The sequence below is a fragment of the Pristiophorus japonicus genome, unplaced genomic scaffold, assembly GCF_044704955.1.
Source record: "Pristiophorus japonicus isolate sPriJap1 unplaced genomic scaffold, sPriJap1.hap1 HAP1_SCAFFOLD_1674, whole genome shotgun sequence".
NCBI lineage: Eukaryota > Metazoa > Chordata > Chondrichthyes > Pristiophoridae > Pristiophorus > Pristiophorus japonicus.
The window spans coordinates 41,314-51,484 of record NW_027251356.1 but is presented as its reverse complement, the minus strand read 5'-3'; the positions used below and the strand labels follow the sequence as shown (position 1 = coordinate 51,484).

The window sequence follows — 10,171 nt, the reverse complement described above, 5'->3', positions numbered from 1 at the left end:
TGTTTATAACAGCTGCTTGGATGCAAAGGATAGGCAGTGGCCTTTCACGTCTCAGACTTAAGTTCCAATAAAGCCCAGACTAATGGGCTGCAAATCTGTATTTGTATGGGTTCCTTGTGAAATGGGTGTGGGCTCACAGCATGAATAAAGCACACTCGGTTGGGGGGGCAATCGGGTGGCTGGTGTGGGATATGGCGTCATATCATACTGTGAATTCTTATGAGATTGCAGAGAGGAAAGGGAGTTTTACTCTGCATTCAACTGGGCTGGTTGGCTGCAGAATTGTACCAAATGGCGTGCCATAGGGACTGATACTGGGACCCATACTATTTCTGATCTACATGTCTGGCCTATATGTGACTCCAGTCCCACACCAAACTGAAATGGCCTAGCAAGCCACTTAGTTGGCGCCCTATTTCCATCATTAAAGAGCCTAGCGCCTGTTTCAGGTGTGGGCTCTGGATGCCTCTTTTGATGCCTATACCAATATAGCAGGAGCGGCACCACCAGTGTAAAAAGTGGGGTATATTCGACGTTTAGCCGCCTGTTTTGCGCCTTAAAAACAGATGAAATGCCAACGAATTTCAAGACAATTGGCCTTTATGAAGCCTGTTACGATTTCTCATAAATGTGAGTACATCGCTTTAATGTACCCATAATGCAATGTCAGACTAAGAAATGAAGAGCAAAGAGACACGGAAAGAGAAGATCACTCTGGATTATTTGCACCAGGTGAATTCTGACTAATTTCTTCTCATATTAAATTCATTCAATTGACAGTTTGCGAATGTAAAACTCAGAATATCCAGGGACTGGTGATAGCATTATTACTTTTTTCCTGTAGACAGCCGCAACCCCATCAACGTACTCTTCTGCTATCTGGGTCGGCAGCATTTCCCTCTGCCAATCTTCTCCCACTGCCCTTTGCACACCAGCTCTTGGAATGAAGCAAGCAGTTTACTTCTGTGATCACTCTCCTCAGCTCTCAATGTAAAGCAGATCAAGCCTCCTGCGAGAGAGACAAGTACCTGTCAGACAGCTCCATGTAATACAATCACTTGTTATACAATGGAGTTATACTGCACAACCCGCTTGTAGTATACCAGTCTCAGGCAATGTTTAATGTAAGCTGCGTGGGTATGCGTCCGCGCAGTAATCATGTACCGCCAAGGCTGCTCACAAGCTTTCCATTGGAAATACCATGCAGATGCAGAACTTAAACGGACCGCGCATTGAAATAAACATGCAGCGCGCAACAAAGCAGAGCTTAGAGTGAACATTGGATTCAGGCCATTCGAACAGTAGGTACCTGCAGTATCACTCAGTACACTCTGACCCCGCAGTATTGCTCAGTGCACTCTGACCCCGCAGTATTGCTCAGTGCACTCTGACCCCGCAGTATTGCTCAGTGCACTCTGACCCCGCAGTATCGCTCAGTGCACTCTGTCCCCGCTCTAACAGCAGGGACCTGCAGTATAACTGATTGAACATTTACCTGCAATTATTCTACAAGCAGTATGATTTTGAAGGTGAACAATATGATTGAAACATCCCCCTCCTACACTTAGATATTTCTGTTTGCCGACACATGTCTGTAAAAGGAACTTTCTGTGTAGAATTAGACCTGCCCCTGGAGCTGTTGCCTTGTGACAGTCACCTTGTTTGGGTGGCACGGCCTGTGGATGCCGAACAATGACAGGCCGAACTGACTTACGGGGATGGGCCTTTCTACTCGCCTGATTTGGTGACTCTCAGTATCTCTGGAAGGATGTCCCACAGCAGATGTTGTTGAGCCAGTCCACCAACAATAGTCACTAAATCATAGGTACCTACAGCAATTTAATCCAACAACAAAGAGGCTTGTTAGACTGCACAGGCCAACTGTTACCTGACTTCATATAACAAAATGAAAGAAGACCTTTTTAATAAGTCGAGTTCCCTTTAAACCCAACCAGTCAGATCGAAAAAGACACCACTCCTCTACCAGTAAAGGAACTCTGAGGGTCTCCGAAATATTCAGACAAGAGCTCTTCCAAGGACTCAAACCTCAAAGATTGTCGGACAGAATGAAGGGGCCTGTTCTCTGGGGGTTACGGGTATTATTTAGCTGGTTTATCTGCTTTTATAGGCAATGGCTTATCTGCTGTTACCATCCAATGTGTCAGACTCTGATACAGGCCTTTGGATTCAACTATCTTCACCACTTGTTCACTGCCATCTATTCCATGGAAGTTCTTAAATCCCAGTTTCTGCAGCTAAAGAGACCAGATTATTACATTATGTGTTATCCAACAAGCCTCTAGTCTATTACACTTGTCTCCATAGTATTTTATCAAGCCCCATGTCGTGTATCCTACATGGTTACTGCTTGCACTATTACAAGGTGTGCCACCAGAAGGCACCGCAGTGGGAGACTTGCAGGTTACCTGTACAGGTGTGCCTGGCCTAATATAAAAGGCAGGCCACCATGTGTGATCCTCACTCTGGAGATATCAATGAAGGACTAAGGTCACTACAGTTCAAGTACAACACATTGCCTCGTGGAGTCATTATCAGAGCATCTAAAGACACAACAATTGGCGACGAGATTACGGACCTTCACGCGAAAATGTCTATCCTTAGTACGTTGGAGCAGTTCACCGATGGTGATGATTGGGACGCCTTTGAGGAGAGGCTCAACTATTTCTTCACAGAAAATGACCTGGCAAGCGACAACCCGGCCACACTGGCTGATAAGCGCAGAGCTATCCTGCTAACCAGTTTTGGGCCCATCGTCTATGGCCTCGTCATGGATTTGCTGGCACCAGTGAAGACAACGACCAAGACGCACAAGGAGCTCGTAACGCTGATCCAAGAGCAACTCAAGCCCAAGGAGAGCATCCTCACAGCCAGACATCAGTTCTACACGCACAGAAGGCCAGGAAATCGCGAAATATGCTACAGACCTAAGGAGGCTGCCGGCACCATGTGATTTCGGCAACCACCTCACCGAAGCACTGCGGGACATTTTTGTCATTGGAATCAGCCATGAGGGCCTTCTTCAAAAGCTACTGTCTGCGGACACCACAGTCACACTGCAGAAGGCTATCTCTGTGAGCCAAGCATTCATGACCTCGACCTACGGCTCTAGGCAGATGACTCATCCTCAGGACTCAAACTCGGCAAGTACTGTGCACAGAGTGGCGCCTTTTAGAGGCTGGACTGTAGAATGCAAACCTTTTCAGGGAACAGAGAACAGGCCCCCGAGTCCCTTAACTCAGAGTCCGCCGAGGGGGGCTAGTCGGGTAGCTCCATGCTGGCATTGTGGAGGGAATCACAGGACTCACTAGTGCCGTTTTAAAAACTATGTGTGTAAAGGCTGCAGCACAAAGGGCCAGCTCCAGTGAATTGTAAGAGAAATTTGACTCACTGTGTTGATGAAGAGTCTGCAGATGGCCATGAATCCAGCGTAAATTATGAAACGATAGGCAGAGAGGCAGCTCAGCCCCACGATAAAGTATATAGCATATTTACCTGCACTGTTGAGGATGGAAGTCAAGATAGATGGCATTCCAGTCTTCATGGAAGTGGACACGGGGTGAACCAGTCAGTAATGAATCAAGAATCCTTTGAGAGGCTATGGGACAATCAAGCTGAACGACCCAAGTTGGTCCCGGTTCAGGCAAAGCTGCGCACCTACACCGATGAACTTATCCCAGTCGTTGGTAGTGCGGATGTAAATGTACTCCATGATGGCGAGGTGCACAAGTTACCTCTGTGGATTGTTGCAGGTGATGGACCAATGCTACTTGGAAGAAGGTGGATGGAGAAGATCCATTCGAAGTGGGAAGACTTTATCCCTCCAGCGATCGACGTCCTTCACGCTCGGAGGCAAAGCAAGCACTCACCTGAGGGTGGACCCGGCACCAGAGAGCAGATCAGCACAGCAGCCGAGGCACAGACCGCTCAGCACGACTGCGTGGAGATGATCCAGCTGAGACGACCCAAACGCACCTTCCATGCTCCAGTAGCAGGACTCCGGAGGAAGAAAATCGGATCCAAAGGCGACTTCCCAGCTTCGGTGGCAGAACCCGGGGAGAAGAGGATCACCACAGTCGACATCGTGAATGGAGGAAAGATGGCCCCAAACCACGAGGTGATGCGCTGAAGAAAAAGATGGTGGCGGCCAGACCAGGAGGTGCAGCGCTGATGGAGCAACACGTGGCACCAAACGGAGAAGAGGATTGGGGTAAAGAAAGCAAGGCTCTCTTAAAGGAGGCCTGCAACCCAACACACTTAAAGGGACAGTTCCACATTTTCAAACAATGTAAGAGCAACTGTGAGTTAGATGTAAAATGTGCAATTGATGATCAGATTGTGAGCATGCAATAAGCAAAGAAAAGGCGTGCGATCGTGGTCGGAGCTACAGGTTATTTACAATGAGTAATAAAACGTTGTGCAATGTAGGATTTCAACTGCACTCAGTCAATGCAGTGGGCAGACACCTATCGGGAGCACACAGGTCCAGCGAGCTCCCCAATGTAGTAGCCTGCATCCCTGGGACCAGAGTTATGCACCATGGGATGTGGCCCCAAACAGCCAATACATATGAGCTGCAGAACAAGCGATCTCAGGAGGTATCTCAACGGCGCCGGTATCGATATCCTGCCCCTGATCAGCTCCACCTCTCAGGCACTCAATGGCACCCACTGCCACGAGCCTGAAAGAGCAAACTGTGCTAAGCGCAGCCCCCAGACTCCATCGCCACCAAGGCCAGACCCGGGAACGAAGCGTCACCCACAACAATTCTCCCAAAGGGGACCGGGACCAGCCAGGATCCCAAACCAAACATCGCCCAGGCAAGCAGTTCCCTGTGCACTGCTAGACAACAGCTCCTCAGGGAGCAGCAGCGACCCAGGGTGCAAAGAAAGGACAGGGAGGTCACCAGCATCTGTGAACCTGCCCGACGCTAGGAGCAACGGCAACCGCCCCGAGACCAGGCAACTTAAGCCAACTGGGTTCCCACTGCCAGCACTGGGCACCGCGCCACCACCAGACTGCCTGGACACCATCCGGCAGTTCTGGAACTAGCTTGTCCTTACGCACCGGTTACCGATCCCCAGTACCTATCAATAATGTATCTCACCAGTCGAATGTACTTGCCTCACAACTGAACCACAAATGTAATGCAAACTTTCTTTTCTGGACTTGAATGTTTATGAATGTAATGAGCCTCCGGCATAATCTATATGTGGGGGAGAGATAATAGAGTGGTCAAGGACACACACAAACAGAAACCACCAGCACTCTACTGCCAACGAAACACCAACCACTCACCCAAGATAAAAACGACCTGCCATGGGTCAACCAGATAGAGCTAAGCCCAGAGCACAGTCAATGCAGAGGCGATTTGCACGAAAGGCTTGGGGAGAGTGATGTCATGTATCCTACATGGTTACTGCTTGCACTGTTACAAGGTGTGCCTAGTATAAAAGGCAAGCCACCAGGTGTGATCCTCTGGCATTATCAATAAAGGATTAAGGTCACTACAGTTCAAGTACAACACATTGCCTCGAGGAGTCATTATCAGAGCATCTAAAGGCACAACACTCCACATGAAGGGTTAATTGTGCCACACAGTTTGGAGTTCCAGCATCTACACTGCTTCATGATTTGGACAGGAGGGTATCACTTTTGGCACTTGCACCAATTACAGCTAACTGAAAAAAAGAAGTATTTTTCTGCCTCGTGTATCATGTGCTGGACTTTTCTCTTTCTACCATGGTTCATGGGTCCAAAAATAGAAAAATGTTACGAACAGAAAATGGGCTCGCTTCTTTTCATACCCCGAGATTTCCCTGCGTCTGTGCCCAACTGAGCTGGATTTCCTGTGTGCAGGACAGTAGCGGGTTAGGTGCTGGATTAACTGTCCAGAAGTTGTGAGTTCAAATCCGACCAGGGCAAGTTGGGAAATTGAATTCATTAAATCTTGTAATTTGTGGGCTGGCAACAGAAAAAGTGATCTTGGAAGCTGCCGGATTGTCATTAAAAAAAAAAACAATTTTGGAAAGCCCTTCTCAGCCTGTCTTGTTCCAATGGAAGTTTTACAGATATAAAAAGATATATTCTTCCTGGAATATACAGTGATCTTTGTCAGGATATTTGAACATGCTTGTGGGGAAATTGTCAGTACTTTCACTCATTTCACACAAGCGCCTTGGGACGTTTTAATACGTTAAAAGGTGCTATATAAATAAAAGTTATCATTTCACAGTTTCTCTTCCTCCACTCATACCCACAATAGCAGCAATGTTCAATAATAAGCAACGGAGACATTCTAAAACCGTCTCACTATTGCACAGAGCGATGAATCCTGAGGGAAATTTGCACAGGTTTATATCACTATCTCTATGGCATTCGATTACGGTTTCATCGTCTCTTACCCCTTCAGCCACCATTCCTGTTCCACAGGGCACATCAAGGACGAGCGCGCTCCCTCGATCTTCTGGATACACAGAGTCCACGGTCTCTACATCGAATCTGGGAGACTAGTACTCCATCGCACTCATATGCTAAGGGCAGAAAGAAATTGCATTCACACGGTCTGGCTCCTGGAAGAGTTTTGATATAGAATCCTTATCTTAGAGCACGGAGTACGCGCTAAACCGGGTACATAAGAACATAAGAAATAGGAACAGGAGTAGGCCATACAGCCCCTCGAGCCTGCTCCGCCATTCAATAAAATCATGGCTGATCTGATCACGGACTCAGCTCCACTTCCCCGCCCGCTCTCCATAACCCCTTATTCCCTTATCGTACAAGAAACTGTCTATTTCTGTCTTAAATTTATTCAATGTCCCAGCTTCCACAGCTCTCTGAGGCAGCAAATTCCACAGATTTACAACCCTCTGAGAGAAGACATTCTTCCTCATCATCTCTGTTTTAAATGGGCAGTCCCTTATTCTAAGATCATGCCCCCTAATTCTAGTCTCCCCCATCAGTGGAAACATCCTCTCTGCATCCACCTTGTCAAGCCCCCTCATAATCTTATACGTTTCAATAAGATCACCTCTCATTCTTCTGAATTCCAATGAGTAGAGGCCCAACTTACTCAACCTTTCCTCATAAATCAACTCCCTCATCCCCGGAATCAACCTCGTGAACCTTCTCTGAACTGCCTCCACAGCAAGTATATCCTTTCGTAAATATGGAAACCAAAACTGCACGCAGTATTCCAGGTGTGGCCTCACCAATACCTTGTATAGCTGTAGCAAGAATTCCCTGCTTTTGTACTCCATCCCTTTCGCAATAAAGGCCAAGATACCATTGGCCTTCCTGATAACTTGCTGTACCTGCATATTATCCTTTTGTGTTTCATGCACAAATACCCCCAGGTCCCGCTGTACTGCAGCACTTTGCAATATTTCTCCATTTAAGTAATAAATTTGATTTTTTTCTGCCAAAGTGCATGCCCTCACACTTTCCAACATGATACTCCAAGTGCTAAACTTTTGCCCACTCACTTAGCCTGTCTATGTCCTTTTGCAGATTATTTGTGTCCTCCTCACACATTGCTTTTCCTCCCATCTTTGTATATTCTTCCAAGTCGTTAATATAGATTGTAAATAGTTGGGGTAGCCTGGTGACTGCCAGCCCCTATTGTATTATCGCAGGTGAATGGCCTGCAATTTGCCACCCATTGAATTAACAAATGGAGAATTTTCGGATACACACCTACCACAGCCGAGGTTACCCAACCCCAGCATAGTCTGAAGAAGTTAACCCCATGAAAAGTTTGGGTCGGGTTATGTCATTTTTTACGGCGCTGACTATATTGATGCCACCTCCTGTGCTATTTACATCTTACCTCCCTCCTTGTCTATGTTGGTAGTTTTAATTCCATCTTTTCTCTCTTTCAGTCCCCACTGCGACCCCTTTACTCATAGTGTTCCTGTTATTAACCGACCCCATTACCCTTCTTGCAGCACATCACCACTTTGCTCGAATGGACACCCACTTGAGTCTTTTACTGTATCTAGCAACAATAATGACTGAGGTTAAGGGGTAAAGTGTGCTGTGGGAGATGGAAACTAGCTTAAAGAGAGGAATAGCAGTCATCTTCAATAGGAATTTTACAGAGTCACATAAGAGGATCCCAATGGTTAGGTCTTGGGGACCTTGCTATTTTTACCAATTAATGACGGTAGCTTAATCTATAGATCATGGGGTGATAATAGATTAATCTATAAATCATGGGGTGATGGTAGAGCAATCTATAGATCCGGGGTGATGGTAGATAAATCTATAGATCTGGGGGTGATGGTAGAAAAATCTATAGATCCGGGGGTAATGGTAGATTAATCTATAGATCTGGGAGTGATGATAGATTAATCTATAGATCCTGGGGTGATGGTAGATTAATCTGTAGATCCAGGGGTCATGGTAGATTAATCTATAGATCATGGGGTGATGGTAGATCAATCTATAGTGCCGGGCTGCAGTAAAACAACAATGAAACCACTTTCATGTTTGTATTAGTAAAGGGGCAAAGAACAAGTCAAAAGATTCGATAATGCTGACCTATAAGACATTGTTTATCAAACCCCCTTACGAATGCTGTGCATTGTTCTGGTTACCGACTCTTCGGAAGGATATCTTCCTTGATAGGGTTCAGAGGCAAGGCAAAAAGGGATTGTGGTTTCAGGTACTTCAGATATGAGAAAATGATAAGGAAATTGAATTTATTTCCTTTAGTAAAGAGACTTCAAGTTGAGTTTAAGTTTCAAGATTATAAATTTCAAGGATGTCTGAATGGAATTGTTCACAGCGGTGAAGGGTTCGACCATTGGAGACGTGTTAAACATTAGATGTGCACTTTAACCTACAGTGCTTTTTGATCTTTATGACTGTTTTTCTTCCTTGGTTATGGAATGCTGGCAGATGTGTCTAAAACGGTGTTGCCATAGCCACACCAGTAGTGGCACGTCGGCAATTTCTATTGGACAACACTGGACTAAAACCGTCTAGAAACCTCCAGCACGAAACAACTTTCCCCCTTTAATCATTAAACAGAAATAAATATTGGTAACATTACAATCTGATGGAGAACAATTTGCTCTGGTTGCTATAGGTAATGGCTCCATAACTACAAGCAGGACATTTGTGTAATTGGCATTTGTAGCAAAATTTTAAATGCATTTAAAAAGTATGTGTGGAGACACCAAGTAGTGTAACAGTGACCATGTTGCTACACAGATGGGTGGAGAGATTCTTTCCCCCAGAGGGCAGTTCTATGGCTAGTATTGTGAGATGGTGACAGGCACTACCTTCTCATAGTTCTCAGCCCAAGAATTGTAAAATTTCACTTTTTCTTCTGTGTCCATGTCTCTGTACAAAGTGCGGAGGTTCTTGGTGGCAGCAGCCACATCTATTCCAGACTGTTCCATCCTATGGAAATAAAGAATACGAGCCGGTAATAGGAGGGTTGGAATAAAATATTACAGCAAAAACTTCCTTTCATTCCAATTACGAGGAATTGAAATGAGACAGATACACCCTTCCTACAAATACTGTACACGGATTGAAATGAGACAGATATGCCCTTTGTCCAAATATTGAGGTGGTTTCAGTCCTTGGCCAGTGTCATGTATGTATGCTTGTGGTTACTAGCCACCAGGGGGCGCCACTGTCAGAGGTCATTGGGCTGTACGCACGTGTGCACGGGCCAGGTATATAAAGGAAGCCACCATGTAATGTGGGCACTTTGGGCCCGAATAAAGTTGAGCCAGGTAAGGACTGTAAATAAGATTGTGTCGTCGTATGACAGAGCTGCTTATGGCAGGGCCTTCTCGACTGCGTATGCGAAAACTGCTCAAAGTCCGCCAACGGGTACGAATCCGATTTCAGCCTTTTGGCATTGTGGGGGCAATCATCGTCATCATCAGTGTCGTTTTAACCAGTACATATGTAAAGGCTGCCCGCTCCTCCACCATCGAGGAGGTCCCTGGTCACCTCGCCAGCCACAGCCCTCTCGTCCGCCTGCCACTTAAAACCGCGGTTGTGGAGGTACGGATTCCTGAGCAGCAGCTCCTGCAGGACAGCCGCCACTCTAGACAGGGGAGAGCTGCGCTTGGTGGCGACTCTGTTTCAGACCCTGATGAGTTCCTGGTAAAAGACAGGCAGCCCCCACAGG

The 10,171-nt window shown here is 46.4% G+C and overlaps 1 pseudogene; it reads right to left on the bottom strand.

Moving 5' to 3' along the window:
• Positions 1 to 660: 660 nt before the first annotated feature.
• LOC139243279 (methyltransferase-like protein 27) lies at positions 661 to 9,407 on the bottom strand (annotated as a pseudogene).
• Positions 9,408 to 10,171: the final 764 nt, after the last annotated feature.